Raw genomic sequence first — 15,928 nt, 5'->3', positions numbered from 1 at the left:
AAAACTAATTTCAAGTTTAATGTCTTTTTTAAAAATTTAACTCACAGCTATTTACAAATAACTTTGGGGTGCCCTCTTGATTTCAGTCAGTTGATTCTATCAGGGGACAACAGGGCTGCTGGAATGTAGGAAACTGGATGGAATGCAGAAATATAAATAAGACCAATTTCCCCAAACCAAAGGGTAAATAATGCCTCCCCAGAACACAGTTCTTGTCACAGAAGTACCTGTTTTTTGCTTACTTTTTTCCCGCTCAGAGTCATATACACTGGAAAACATGATTAATGAGACCTAGAGCTACCGCATACCTAAGAGGGTGGAAAATAACTCAGTATTTATAATATTAAAATAAAGTATTCAACCACAAAAAAGTAGTAATAGTTTCCTAATTTACAATTTGCATCCAAAGGATGAATAACTCACTAATAAATAATATTTATATAAATATTTTGTATGCTGAAAATATATTGTAAAAATTTCGTGGTGGAAAACCCGACTGTGCCCCCCGCACCCCTCCCCAGGTAGAGCGTGTCTGGTGTTAATAAAACGAGCGCGTCTGGCAGCAGAGCAGTTGTGCCGGTGCCTTGGGCGCGCGGGAGGGAGAAGGGCGTGGAGAAGGCAGCGACGTCGCAGACGGAGGCTCCGGGCCGCTGCGCGCTGGGTCCAGGCGCAAGTCCCCGCAGGGCGGCTCTGACGGGGCGAGCGCCTCCCCGGGCCTGCCCTGAAGCCTCCGCGACGCGGCTGGGGCCGGAGCGGCCGCGGCGAGACGGGGGCAGGTCCTGGAGCAGAGCTCGCCCCCGCCAGGGAAGGGGCTGGGCCCGGGCGCGTGACTTCCTGCGACAGGGCCTTCGTCACGGCCACGTCCAGCAGCGCCCCACGGCGACGCGCACTGTGACCAGCCTTCCTCCTCGAGGCCGTGGTGGGGCAGACGCAGCTTCTCCAGGAGGAAGCAGCACAGAGCAGGAAGCTTCAGGGACCGGGTCTCAGGCAGCAAATTTGGAGATATGATTTGGCCAGAGGGTGAGCCAGCTGGTGTTTGCCGCCCTGCGAGTCAGATACAGCTGGAGGTACTCAGCTCCCTGAGCAACAGAGGCGGAACCCACCAGTCTGTGAAGAAACAACCCCCTGACGGCCGGGCCTGAGCGCAACGCCATCATCTGCCTGTTTCGTCATCTCACAGCGGCCTCCTTCCCTTGCTCTCTCCTCTGTCTGCAGAGAAAATGATTTTTCACAACTGAGGATTGTTCTCGAAAGGCTCCTAATCACCTTGAAATCGGCAATAGATCTACACACTTAAGAAATCTGTACAATGAGTACCTGAGCTATACACAGAGTGAAAAACCACACAGCAAGAACATATTGACTTACATTCTTATGAAGCAGAATTGCAATAGCTTATCACACAATTTAAAGTAACTCCAATTACCACTTATATAGACCACCCAGTTACACTGACCGTAAGCCACTGACTAACTTCATTTTATTTCCTGAGGCCTCTGGCATGGAGGCATGCTGATGGACTAATACCCTTTCATCGTGGTTAGGAACAGCCTCGCAAAGGACCACAGTCTTCAACATCCTCTCTCTCTTTTCTTTAAGGTACGAGGGGCCAGGGATTGATCCCAGGACCTCATATGTGATAAGCCAGCGCTTAGCCACTGAGCCACATCGGCTTCCCTGAGTTGGTTTTTTGTTTGGCTTGTTGTTTTTCAGAAGGCTCCAGGAGCCAAACCTAGTACCCCCCCCATGTGGGAGGCAGGTGCTCAACTTTGAGCCCTATCCACTCCCCATATCCTCTCTTTTTAAGATTCTTTCATAAAACGGCCAGAGATGCAAATGTTCCACTACTTTCTCATGTTATATTTTTGCTCTTAGGAAATGTCCAGCACCCACTACTCAAGGAACACAATCAACACGAGTAATTTCTTGCATGTAGAATCTTTTTTCCTCAACAAAATAGTTTCTAAAGTAACATGACAAAATAGTTTGACCTCTGTCACTGGCCCTGGCCTGACATCATAAAGGCACTCTCCTTCCACGGTGTGTCTGCTTGGCTAGGAAACACCTCCCTGGCCAACACCCTGTCCTGCCTACTTGATGAGGTGTTCCCTGCAGCCTGATGACCGTGGAGCTTTCTTTCTTAGGAGGTACCAGGGATTGAACCTGGGACCTCATACACGTGACATGCGTGCTCAACCTCTGAGGTGCACCTGCTCCCCTCAGATAGTGTTGACGTGTGGAGTGGACAAGCATAAGACAATACAAAACCAGGGCAGTGCTGGCCTTTTACCACAGGTGATGGGAGTTGACTGGAGAAAGGTGGTTCTGGCTGAAAGGATGAGGGGGCAGTGAGGGGTGCCAGTGCTCATCTTCCATCGACCTAGTGCAGCCACCGCACAGAGGGAAGGGGTCCCTGAAGGGAGCTTAGAGCTGGGGTGGGGACGGACTTGCTGTGGTTTTATGGTTGCACAAAGAATACAAGAGGAGAAGGGCTTTCTAAGGACCGGCCAGATGAGACAGCCATTCCAGAAGGCTACTTCCACAAAGCAGACTTAGCATGCAGATAACTACATTTACGCTGACTTCAAATTCAATGAATTCAAATTGCAAAGTTACAGGATCCTCAAGGCTTTCACTGGGAATGTACCAGGACACCCCAAGCGTCTTTCATTGCATTTCTTTTTAAAGCACAGTGCCAAGTCACAGAGTAGCCTCTTCTGAGAAGTACACAAATAATGCTTCGGGCCTGCCTCTGAGGAACTCCTGCTTCGTGTCGCTTCTCCAGTGGGGAATCAGCCGGGCTCCCCCCCAGTTCCCCCCCAGCCTCTTCTGAACCACAGCAAGCAGGGCCGGACAGCAGGTCAGCGATCAAGACTAACAGCTCCCCTGGAAGACCCGGTGAGCACCTACTACGTGCCTTGCACCAGTGCTCTGAATCTGCAGTGATTCTTTCCTCATGACAACCCTGCAAGGTAGCTACTTCTCCATTTTACAGTTGAGACACACTGAGACAGAGTTGAGGCAACTTTGTAAAGTCACACTGCTCGTGAGTAATGCGTCAGGACTCGGAACCCCACGCGGGTGCATCTAGGGCTGGGATCCGCGCAGCCGGCAGCTGCCTCCCACACCTTCCCTCCTCGATGGGCCAGGGCACTGATCTGTGCCACGACACAGGAGGGCCCCTTGCCCTTGGGGGGCGATCCAAGCAGGAAGCCCATCAAGTTCACCATCGGGGGTATCAGAGACCCCAGCCAGCTCGGGGAAGGGGTCCACCTGGCCCCTCAGCTCACCTGACTTCTTGTCCTGCAGCAGATGCCTCGGGGCGGGCTGAAAGGCCAGTCCTGCGTGCTCTCTCCTCTCTGTAGCTCCTTTCTTCCCGACAGCCGCCTGCCATGCCAACCTCCAGGCCAGCTACTAGACGGCGGCACAGCCACTCAAGTCAGCACATGTGCTGTGCTCGCTGCTCCCAGACCAGAGAGCGCCGGCGCCAACCTGCCGGCCTTAAAGCAAAGGCGCCGGAGCCTTCTCTCCACACAGGAGCTTGACCTGTCAGCTCCGCCGCGGGAGCACCTGCAGGGGCAACTTCTCCCTGTAAGGTGGCCGCCACACCACCACCTGGAGGCCTGCAGGGAGACGCCTGCCACTGCTCCCTGACTCCACCCGGGCGCCGCTGCTTCCTCGCCCCCCCTCCCTGAGGAGCTGCTTCCCAGGACCCCTGCCCCGTCACCCCACGCCCCGCCCGCCACCCCCGCAGGCCTTCTAGTCCCGGCGCAAAAGCCCCCTTCCCCGCGTTTCACAGCGCTGTGTGCCCGGCTGCCTTGTCACCCTCTATGCTCTTTACTCTCCTAAGGCTCCCCTAGATCAGGGGTCCACGACCTGCAGCCTCAGGCCGACCCAGCCCACAGCATGCTTTAGTGCCTGAAGTTTCTTGGAACACCACCAGGCAACTCATTTACGGAGGGTCCAAGCTGCCCTGGCCCCACGAAGCCCGAGCAGAGGAGTGGTGACAGAGACCTTCCCCTGCAAAGCCTGACTTGTTCGCTGTCTGGTTCTTTATGGGAAGTCTGCCGGGCCCCGGTCTGGCACGTGAGCTCTTGGAGGGCATGTTTCGTGGCCCCAGGGGACCCCAGCGCCTAACCCAGGACCCAGCACGAACAAGTCTCATTACATATCCGATGAACGAACAAACGCATCTGAGAATGGAAAACCCAGCAGCTGGACCCTGAGAGTTTTAAAGAGAAAAATACACAGTCTGTAAGCAGGATTAATTATTGAGAATTTCAAAATCTAAAGCCTCATTTTTAAAAATATGTTTCCTGAAAGGGAAATTCTCAGAGGCCCAATCCACACTGTCCTGGCAAATGCCAGGTAGAGGGAGGGCCTGGGACTCCTGCACAGATGAAAGCACGACCCAGAGGTGCACCCAGCAATGAGGGCGGGGGTGTCAGGCTGAGGACTGCTCAGCGTGGCGGCTTCCAGCCCTGTGCTGCTTCTGGGAGTGTCAAAATATCCCACATCTAAAAGGGGCCAAAATGTCATTTTCAAACAGGAAAAAAATATACATTTCCTGAAATAAAATCATCTGGAAACACTTGTCACTCAGCCCAAGCCTACTTTTGGGCTGTTGAAATTTTATTCCATCTGCCAGCACTTTTACCTATCGGTCACTCTTTATTTTTATGATTTGTCCAAAGACCAGCATGGATTTTAAGAGTTAACCCAAGCCAAAAAGCACTATAGTTAATTTCTTACTCAAGAACAAAAGGCGTCAATATATTAAGTGTCTTTATTTATCTTCCTGCACTGCTGAAATGCCCATTCAGCTGCCCTGCTTTTAAGTCCTGTGGGGCCCCTTTCTTCCTCACCCCCCATTTCTTAAGTGTCTAATAGCTGAGGTCCCCTTCTTAAGGCAAGTGCGATGCACATGAACCATAAATAGAAGGAAATCAGTTACTTGTTACTGCAAAATTTGGAAATCGTTAGCATTGAGTGGAGAGTTGAACCCAAGTGATTTTTTTTTAATGCAGTTAATACCTGGTCATTTTTATCATGCATTAAAAGGAAATATCAAAAAGTGGTCTCTCCTGTGAGAAGAAGGAGATTTAGCATCCACTTATAAGTCACATAACTAAGTCCCTGAACTCTTCTCAGCCTCCAAGAGGCCAGCCAGGAAGCCCGTGTCTGCCGGGAGGCCATGGGCACTGCAGGGGACAGCCATGGAAAGCTTAACGCTGAGTAGAACTTGCCAGCCTGGCAGTGGGTGGGACAGTTAATTCAAGCATGAATTTTACCTGAAGGTCCATATTAACTGTGTTCTGCTAGTTACCCTACTACCTGATGAAACGGTATCATCCAACCAATCCCACAAGCAGCAGCCCATTGGAGTATGGAGATAAATTAATGATGGGAAAGATGAAAACACATCCCAGTAATACTCCAGGTGCCCAAGTTGAAAGACGAACGTAGCTAGAGAACTATGTTGAGCCAGCCCTGAAAAATTAAGTCTCATTGTACGTGATGGTTCTACTCAGTTTTTATTGAGTATTTTCTTCCAGATGGCCACTCAGTATGCATTCACTCTTTGTCCTTTCTGTCCTCCTGCTCTGCTCCCCAGAAAAAGAAAACACACCCTTTGGTGACCCATAAAGTGAGACCTCGAAGCTCTGCAGTCCTGGACATGACCAACCAGCTGGAAACGTGGGAGCTACTCTGGGTCCACATGAGTAAATGTATCAATGGGCCAATAAAAACTTGGAATGATCACCCAAAATGTGTTTATTAAGCAATGTATGGCTCAGGGTGCTTTGTAAGACATTTGTACAAAGGGATTTCACTGTGTTACAGATTTGAGAGTACAAGATAGCACCAAGGGCAGTTCAATACATCTGTGGGTTATTTATACACAAATGAGGTTAGGTAAGTTCCAGATACCCTGTATTCCACCAATGAACATAAAGTTAGAAGGAAAAGGCTCAGTTCACTCAAGATAAGATCGTGTAAAGAAAGTTGCCTGCAGGGAAAGTGGATCTGATTTAGCAACACAGAATCTTTATAAATATACTCCTCTAACTATGTAGGTTTTCCATGGTCTCAACAGCCATGGACACATGGAAATGTTCACAGAAATGAAATGATCTCCTTAGTGGCCATGTAGGAGGACTGTTTGCATCTCAGTAAACTAGAAATTTATCTTGAGGAAGTTAACTTTGTCATCTTGCCAATCTGACTAAGAAACATTTGGTGTCCAAGGTTTAAGCTGACTAAATGGGGAAAGTATCTTCACCTAGGAGCTGGGCCTCACATTATAAAAAGACATCTCAGAATCCAGGAATATCTTGGCCTAGATAAGATTCTAATGTTTTTCTGTTAATTACAATCTGGTCACGTTGCTCCAAAAACAGCAATACTTGATAATGTAAGCATTTAAACTTAGAAATAAAAGTGGTTTGCCAGTTAATACCATTAGGAACCGAAGGTGAAATGAAGTTTCTAGCCCTGGACAAACTACACTTTTCTAAAATAAGAGTCATCTTATCACTGGCCTCTGTCACAGTAACCCAAGCCCCAGGATGGAGAATGTTCCATGACTCGTGGCTTTATTAGAAAAGAAATAGTCAAGTCATCACATTCTGCATCTGCAGTTATTACACGATGCAGCAAAAAAGCAAAACCAACCATTACATTATTTAAAAATAGAAACCTCCTCCAGAAAATGCCTTTCTAAGAGTCTCAGGGTGGCCTAAAGAGGAGTAAGAAGTAAAAACATAGGGGAATCCGTGTGCGAGCAGGTCCTCCAGTGGCGCTCTAATGAAGTGGCTGTGTGTCCAAAGCACCTGCCCTGCGCCGCTGTGCTCAAGCAGCGGGTGGACTGGCTTGCTGGGGGGGGGGGAGGGAGCTGGCAGCAACCCACATCGGGGCCCACACAGCTCCCACTGCGGGAAATGGGGAACCCACCCAAATTCCCAGCAAAGCAGCCATTTTCTGCGTGGCAGCCTTCAGCTTGGGCAAGGTGCAATTATTAAAGGTTTATCAGAGGCCCAGCTGGGCTGAGATGCCCGTTTTCCGTGTCCTCTGCAAAGTGGCCCTTCAACAGCAGCTTCCCAGGCCTAGATTAGGGTTTGAGGTAAAGAGCCGCCCAAGGCAAAGACCTCCGCCCACTAAGCCCCCTCCGCCTCTTCTGGAAGCCCCTTTTCTGCACCCAGGGCAGCACGAGCCCACACAGAGAGGGTGCAGGGGACACCGCGCCCTGCTGCTGAGACCTGGGGCGAGGGCCCGCGTGCTTGGATCTGGCTCTCATTTTGCAGGGAGCAGGAGAAGGTATGCAATGGGAGCTGCACTCAACAACCCGGGTGCTTCCGGAAAACTGGATTCGTAAGCGTCCGGCTTCCACGTGGAAGCAGCCGGCGGGGCCGGTGCTGGCGAGGCAGAGCTCACATGGGGGCCCTGGGCGGGGCGGGCTGGCAGAGCAGGGTGTCGGGGTGCATGTCAGGCAGACAGCGCGCTCCAGCGGGGGTGTCCGAAGTCAGCACTAGGCAGAGAACGTACCAGACAGAAGCCCGGCAGGTCCCGGGCAGGAGCGGGCAGGGGTTTCTCCCTGGTGGCCAGCAGGGGCAATGCTCTTTGGAATGTGACAGACTCCAACAGCAGGATGTCACCTGGAGAGCAGAGGTCAGCGCATCCCAGCAGCCGTCAGAACAGGAGAATGCAGACGATTAAAAAGACATAAGGGGATTACTTAAAAAAATGAATAAAGAGGAAAAAAAAGACACAAGGAGGAAGTGGACTTGGCCCAGTGGTTAGGGCGTCCGTCTGCCACATGGGAGGTCTGCGGTTCAAACCCCGGGCCTCCTTGACCTGTGTGCAGCTGGCCCATGCGCAGTGCTGATGCGCGCAAGGAGTGCCGTGCCACACGGGGGTGTCCCCATGTAGGGGAGCCCCACACGCAAGGAGTGCGCCTGTAAGGAGAGCCGCCCAGCGTGAAAGTGCAGCCTGCCTAGGAATGGCGCCACGCACACGGAGAGCTGATGCAGCAAGATGACACAGCGAAAAGAAACACAGATTCTGGGTGCTGCTAATAAGGATAGAAGCGGACACAGAAGAACACAGTGAATGGATACAGAGAGCAGACAACTGGGGGGGGGAGGGGAGAGAAAAATTTAAAAATGACAAAGGACGGCTGGGGAGAAGCACATCTTTTGGTTACCAGCAAACAGCAGGGTTCTGTAAGCCCTCATCTCAGGCAGGTAACACCCTACTCGCCATCAAGGCTTTGAATCCACTCAATCAGGAAAGTGGGCTCCCCAGCATCCTTTCACGCAGACCGGACAAAGAACTCCTTCACCCAGAAATCTCATCTGGGGGAAGAGTGTGTCCTGCAGTTTGCACGTCCTGCTGAATTTTGAAACTCTGCTATATATTCACCAATGATAAAAATGGCTTACATTTAGGTGTATTTTAACATGTCAACTGCAATGTCGAGAGTTTCCTATGTATTGCATTTCATCCTAACAAGTATATGCCCATTATGGAGAAGAGCAAATTAAGTTAAAAAGAGGTTAAGGATGGGAAGTGGACTTGGCCCAGTGGTTAGGGCATCTGTCTACCACATGGGAGGTCCGCGGTTCAAACCCCGGGCCTCCTGACCTGTGTGGAGCTGGCCCATGCGCAGTGCTGATGTGCACAAGGAGTGCCCTGTCATGCAGGGGTGTCCCCCATGTAGGGGAGCCCCACATACAAGGAGTGCACCCTCTAAGAATAGCCACCCAGCATGAAAGAAGTGTAGCCTGCTCAAGAATGGCATCACACACACAGAGCTGCCATAACAAGATGACACAACAGAAAGAAACACAGACTGCCGGTGCCACTGATAAGGATAGAAGTGGTCACAGAAGAGCACACAGTGAGTGGACACAGAGAGCAGAAAATGGGGGGGAGGGGAGAAAAATTAATAAAAAATAAATCTTAAAAAAAAAAACTTTTAGAAAGATTTCAAGGCAGAACTTCCTCTACTTTAGAAATAATGTTTTTACGTAGTAGAATGAAAGGAGTAATGAAAGGAAGAACTTCTTGGGCTCAGTATTTTCTCAGCCCTGGCTAAGAAAATATAAAAAGGGAATGAGTTGACAAATGAAAATAAACTGACTAGTACATTTATTTAAATCACCGGTTCTTAACCAGGGGTCCACAGACCAAGATTTCAGGGGGTCTGTGAGCTTGAATTGAAAATTTTAAAAATCAACATTATTCTTATGTGGACGTGTTGGTGAGGGTATGATATGTTTATTGAATAATACACAGTATAGTGTGGACTTAGTATGACTTTTATTTTGATGTAGTGTGTTCTGAATGCAGTGGATAACTGCCTGCAAAAAGGCTGCTAAGGATGGCAGAGATGGTTTTATGACATCATGGGACAAGTCAATTTCTAAATGTTTCCTGAAAATGACCAATTCAATGGATGTTGAACCATGTAAGGTTATCAGGTATTGAAATTAAGAGAAAGTTGTAAAACATAATTTTGAGTAATCCTAAAATTTAGTTTGAAGACATACTGATGTTGAATGTCATAAAACTATCTGCTGTTACATTCTGAGAAGGGGTCCATGGTTTTCACCTGACTGGCAAAGGGGTCCATGGAACAAAAAATGTTAAGAACCCCTGATTTAGATCAACTTTGGTTTATTTCCATTAGCATCAGGTAATTTTCATATACAACTACTACACATGTTAGATTTACACATAATCATTTTTGTTTGGGCAACTGTAAAGTGGTATTGTACTTTAAATTTTGGTATCCTCATGTTCAATGTTTATATATAGAAATACCATTTTTTACATTTACTTTGTATCCTGCTACATTAGTGAACTTATTTGTCCTAGGAGTTCCTTTTTTTTTTTTTAATCAATTTCTTGGGAGTTTCTGTGTAGGCAATCATGCCATTTCTATATAGGGAGAGTTTTATTCTTTCTTTCCCACCTGTATGCCGTTTATCTCCCTTTCCTGCCTTACTGCACTGGATACAACTCCCAGCACTAAGATGAATAAGAATGATGAGAGCAGAGATTCCTGCCTTGTTCCTGATCTTTGGGGGCTAGCATTCAGTTTCTCACCATTAAAATAATGTTAGCTTTAGATGTTTTGTAGACGTTCTTTTTCAAGTTGAAAATGTTCTCTTCTATTGCTTTATTTCTGCCAGTTTTTTAAAAAGTCATGAATGAATATTGAATTTTATCAAGTACTTTTTCTTCATCATTTGACATGCCCAATTTTTCTTCTTTAGTTTGTTGAGGTGGTGGATTACACTAATGGATTTTTAAATATCAAACCAGCCTTGCATTCCTGGAATACACCCTACTTGGTCATGGTTTATAATTGTTTTGATTATTACTTGATTCTATTTGGTTAATATTTGGTTAAATCTGGCTTCCTAAAGTAAATTGGGAAGTGGTACCTTATCTTCTATTTTCTGGAAGAGACTATGTTAATTTTTCATTGACCATTTCATAGAATTCACAGTGAAATCATTAAGGACTAGAGACTTTTAGTTATCTATTTCATATTGGGTGAGTTGTGGTAGTTTATGTTTCACAAGAAAGCAGTCCACTTCATCTAAGTTGTCAAATTTCTGCTCTTATCTTTATTATTTCCTTCCTTCTGCTTATTTTGGGTTTATTTTATTTTTCTTTTTTTAGTTTTCTGTGATAGGAGCTTAGATTATTGAATGAGAGTCTCCTTCTTTTCTAACTATGCCATTAGTTCCTCCTCAGCAGTACTTGGTGTCTCATAATTTCTGCTATGTGCATTTCATGGTCATTCAGTTCAATGTATTTGTTTTCCTTGACATATTCTCTTTGACCCATATATTAGTTATAAGCAGGTTGTTTAGTTTTCAAGTATTTGGGATTTTCTGTTATCTTTTTGTAACTCATTTCCAGTTTGATTCCAATGTGGTTGGATAACACATTTTGTATGGTTTCAATTATTTCAAAATTTTTGAGGTTCTTTTTTTATGGCCTCAAAAACACGAACCAGTCAATTCCCATTATTAAAGCCAACCCATTGTATATATTGCTGTTAAGAAACAAAAACATATAGGATGCATTGTTTATTTATAGAACTCACTGCTATCTGAAATGATGTATTTGCTTCCTTGCTACTTGCTATATCTTCCCAATAGTATATACACTTAATAATAGTTGGGCCCCTTTATTCTCTCCTACATCCCATCACCTCATCTACCATCTGGCTCATAGTAGCAGTCAACACATAATTGATTGTGAAAAATGAAGATTTAGCATACTCTCTACCATCTCCAAAAAGTTTTCTTGCCCTTTTCTAGCTCACAATGATCATACTTCCCTTTGAATGCAAAAAACTTACATAGCAATGTATAATGTGCTGCCTTTAATAATCACTACCAATGTCTTCTTCCTTGGCAATTGACACTTCCACTGTTATTTGACCCTCTATATATTTATTTATTATCTTCCTGACTAGATACAAAGACAGAGGGTAGTCTAGTACCACCCACCTACCTTCCAGGAGCTGTGCTGGGACTTGAAATCCAACACGGAATAAGCTACTGATGGCCCCTGCCATCACCCCGCTTAAATTCCATTCATTGAATCCTCTATGACACCAACCCCAAGAATTCACTCACCCTTAGTGGGAACTCAAAAAGCTATTGAATGGCTGATTAACAAGCTCTGGCAAATCTGCAGGACAAAGGAAGAATAACAACAAACATTTTAAAAATAAATAGAATCTTATCACTAAGTAAATAAATGGCAGTGCATTATTTTAAAGTATAAACAAACTGATATGATACTACCCTTTATATGTATGTATTAAGTATTTCTACTTATATTAACTCTCATACTCCTCATAAAACTATACTGGGAACTAATTGCTTTTTAAAACTGAAAGTCAGGGATGTTAAGTCACTTGCCCAATTTCAGTCAGTATGTGACCCAGCTAGAAATTGCAGCCAGGCCTGTAAGTAGTGCTTCAAATTATATATATTTTCCTTTTACTATAGCATGCCACTACAACTCTAAAAATCATTATTCACTTATAACATAGCTCTTGGGTACCACCTGGAGTTTTTCCACCAATTCTTTTTCTTCTTTCATCTGTTCCATTTTCCTCTGAATTGTGAACTGTGGGTCTACAGATTCCAAATTTCTCTGAGGTCTTAGAAATACCAGGATATAAAGAAAAAAAAAAGCCTTTATGCATTCCCTTCTATAGGTTGCAATATGTGACTATTCATATTCAAATCAAACAGTTCATTTATACCAAATTATTGACTACTCCACAAAGAAATTCCTACTTGACATGGGAAGCTTGAATAGGGTAATCTAAAGGAGACTGTATTTTAAATTATATTGGTTTGTATAGACTAACAAGCTATACTTTTGGGTGACAATAACCTGATTCCAGGGAAGGATTTGGGTCACCATGGGAACCATCCCAGTCCATTTCTTCAACAGACATCCCTCCTCTCTTCATTTCTCCACAAATTTTATTCAAAGCTTTAATTTACCTTCGAGGGTTCAAAAATCCTTTCATTAAAATCAGATAACTAGTTCCCAATGTGAAGACCCTGGAATTGCTTTGCAAGTTAAAACTCAGCACAGGTCGATGTTCTCATTGGCTCATGTTTTTCTTGCACATCTGGGTTAAGAACTAAGTGACGCCGCACAGTAGGACACTTTTGAGTGTGGAGTGGAAAAATTCTGCCTTCTCTCTTGTTGCTGACAGTGTCCCCCAAAAAGTGAGTGCTTTTAGAGATGAGCGCAGACTTCTTTGAGAAAGGCTGGGCAGGTTAGGGGCAGTTCAAGAGATCATGGTTTGCTTCAGGTCCTTAAACCAACAACCTCCAGGAAAAGAAACTAATACCAGCTCTGAAAGGCGCAAGAAGCCAAAACAGAAAACATTTTTCCTCTAAACTGCTCAAGGATAACATATTATAAAGAACAACAAAGAAAGCACAGAATATTTCATGTAAGGCAGAGTGATCATAGCAAAGGTCTATTTTTTCTCTTAGTAGTGAGGTACGTTAATTGCAATTGATGAACACATTTTGGAGCATTGCCATTAAGCATGGATTAAAGTTTACATTGCAGTGTACCCTCTCTCCCACCCAGTTCTGTAGGTGTAGCAAGGGTCTTAAATCAATTTTTATTGTAATACAAGGCACAGGGCAGATTAAACTTGAGTTTTTACCTTCCTTGAGGTTTTAGCCTATTAAGACTTCAACTTTGCCTGCACATGAAGGTGGCAAAGGGCTGTCAGGGCCTTATTTAGGTCCCCCTGCCCCTTAAGACCTTAAGATTGCAGGGGGCAGGGGAGAGGGGACCAACGGGGGAGAGGAGGGGTTATTAAAGGAAATTTGGGGCAGAGAACTCCCGTTTTAGAAATCAGCACCACACCGAAGGCTGCCTTGGCAAGCAGCAATTCTAACAGCATCAATCACCATTGTTTAAATACTGTTCAGTAAGAAAATTGTGCAAACTTCATTTTATCCTGACAAACATTACCTAATGGGTAACTTTAGAGACTATTTCAATTTATCAGTTCTTAAAAAATAAACTGTGGCTTACAAACATATTACTTTAAGGAAAAGGATCTGATTTCGCTCCATATGGACAATTATCCTGTGTTCCCCCAACTGTGTCACTGTACTCTCCTTTTGTACTTTTGAACCAAACCACTTCAATAAATGACTGGTGCTCTCCTTCTCACTTCTCAGTATTTTCTTTCTGAACCAGTTCTAGGATATTTGAATGAGCATTCTGAGGCCGTCTGGAAGATTAGCACTGACACGTCTTAATGAAGCCCAGACACAGAGTTAATACAAGGAAATGGAGAAGGAGAATGACTAAATGCACAAAACGCCTTGCAGGACCTCAGCGAGGAGCCAGCCCACCCGATGAAGTCACGGGAAAGAGTGCCAAAGGCATGTCACGGAAGGGCTGTCACCAAGGTGCACAAAGGCCAAAGCCCACAGGAAGTGAGGCAAATTGTTTTAAATATAAACACACGGCCAGCACGGGAAGAGAGGGCAGCGAGACCCGGCAGGGGGAGACGAGCCGCTCACAGACCACGCTGGGGAATGAGCAAAGCTGGACAAATGGAGCGTGGAAGAAACCGGAGACTGCACTAAACGACTTTACACCAGAGAGCCAAACAAAGCTTCCCATTTGAGAGTAACAACCGGAAAGGATACAGATCAAAATGTAAAATCTAGAAATAATCCACAGCCCCAAAGAAAAGTCAACGGAATTTACCAAAAAAGTCAAGGAATGCAGTTAGAGTTGGGTACTACACATGTGAGCCAGCAGGGGGCGCCGCAACTCTGTTGAAAAAAATCTGTTGCTTTTGAAGTTTTCCTTTGCCTTTTTCCGGGGGTAATCTTATCTAATATAGCATGTTTAATATATTCAATATGTTTTTATTGGCAGGTTTCATTCTGAACAAAAAACTATCAGGAAGTTGAATGAACTGTGAGCTTCTGTTTACAGCACTCCATTAAAGTTTCCATTCCTCCTTAGAGCCTAGTGTGAAATATCAGTATATTGGGGCTTAATTTCCTGGCACCACTTTTCAGTTTAAATCCTTGTGCATCTTAAAAATACAAAATGCATGTTTGGGTGTTTGTTGTATGAATGTTAAGCAATCAACAGGTTGATACACATTTGAACTGTGGTTTTGTAAATGACCACTTTAAATGTACATAAAATCATTGGAAACCATGACTATAATGCTACTAGTTCTCTGGTATTAATTATGATGAAATATCTGAGAATTTAAAATGAGTTCTTTAGGGTAATAATAAATCCACCAAGCAAGAGAGTGAGAGCTTGCTTATTTTGCTGGCTTTGTTAGGACAGCATAATTATATTGGGGGATGTGGAATTATCTCAACTGATAGAGCATCTGCCTACCACATGGGAGGTCCAGCGTTCAAACCCAGGGCCTCCTGACCCATGTGGTGAGCTGGGCCACATGCAGTGCTGCTGCGTGCAAGGAGTGGGCCATGCAGGGGTATCCCCTGTGTAGCCCCATAAGGAGAGCCGCCCAGTGCAAAAAAAGTGCAGCCTGCCCAGGAGTGGTGCTGCACACACGGAGAGCTGGTGCAGCAAGATGACGCAACAAAGAGAGACACAGATTGCTGGCGCCACTGACAAGAATGCAAGCAGACACAGAAGAGCACACAGCAAATGGACACAGAGAGCAGACAACAGGGATGAGGGAGGAGAGGAGAGAAATAAATAAAACATAAATCCTAAAAAAATTATTATATTGGGGGTCATTAAAGTAGCTCTGGTTACACTGCCTATCTATTTTTTTCTTTCAAGTTATATTTAAATAATAAATCCAGTGAGCAGTCTGGATCAAGCCTTCAGGAAACAGCCTATTGAAGAATTGTCCTGGCTTTCCTTAATTTCTTATCTCTAAATTTCAAGAACCTCCTAACTTAATTCAGGGACAATTTTAACTTGCAGCTATAAGACAACATTAACCAGTAGCCCCACTGTGGCAGCTGGTTTTCAAATCAAATGCTACCCTGTCTGCTTAAGTAGAAAAAGGAACAGCAAGAGAGAGGCATGAAAGCAGAATCTATGTGTGTTATGCGTGTATGAATTCATGAGCATGTAAGGAAGAGATTAGAAGAGACAAGGGGTAGGTAACTGAAGGTGTGGAAAAAATGAATACTGCTCCACTGTTTTAATACCATGTATCATATAAGTAATAGAGAACAGAAAAGGAGATTTGCTTATGTTTGTAATTTACTTAGTGGAAGGGGCAAACTTCTAAGCAAAAGACTGCAGGGAATGAGGAATACGTTTATGCAGAATATCAAATTCATCTTTGTAGGTACAGGTCAAATTCTACGGGTTTTCCCATTATCTCCACCTCTTC

The 15,928-nt window shown here is 45.1% G+C and overlaps 1 long non-coding RNA gene across 1 annotated transcript in view; it reads right to left on the bottom strand.

Annotated features, from left to right (window-relative positions):
• Positions 1–15,928, bottom strand: part of LOC131273456 (uncharacterized) — a 407,742-nt gene that overhangs the window by 42,444 nt on the left and 349,370 nt on the right. The window contains exon 12 of the long non-coding RNA XR_011645847.1: positions 11,661–11,715. This is a non-coding gene — a long non-coding RNA (uncharacterized lncRNA). The remainder of the gene's footprint in view (positions 1–11,660; positions 11,716–15,928) is intronic.

Source organism: Dasypus novemcinctus, chromosome 15, assembly GCF_030445035.2.
Source record: "Dasypus novemcinctus isolate mDasNov1 chromosome 15, mDasNov1.1.hap2, whole genome shotgun sequence".
NCBI classification, from domain to species: domain Eukaryota; kingdom Metazoa; phylum Chordata; class Mammalia; order Cingulata; family Dasypodidae; genus Dasypus; species Dasypus novemcinctus.
Note: the sequence above shows the minus strand (reverse complement) of the source record. Positions and strands in the feature narration are given on the sequence as shown.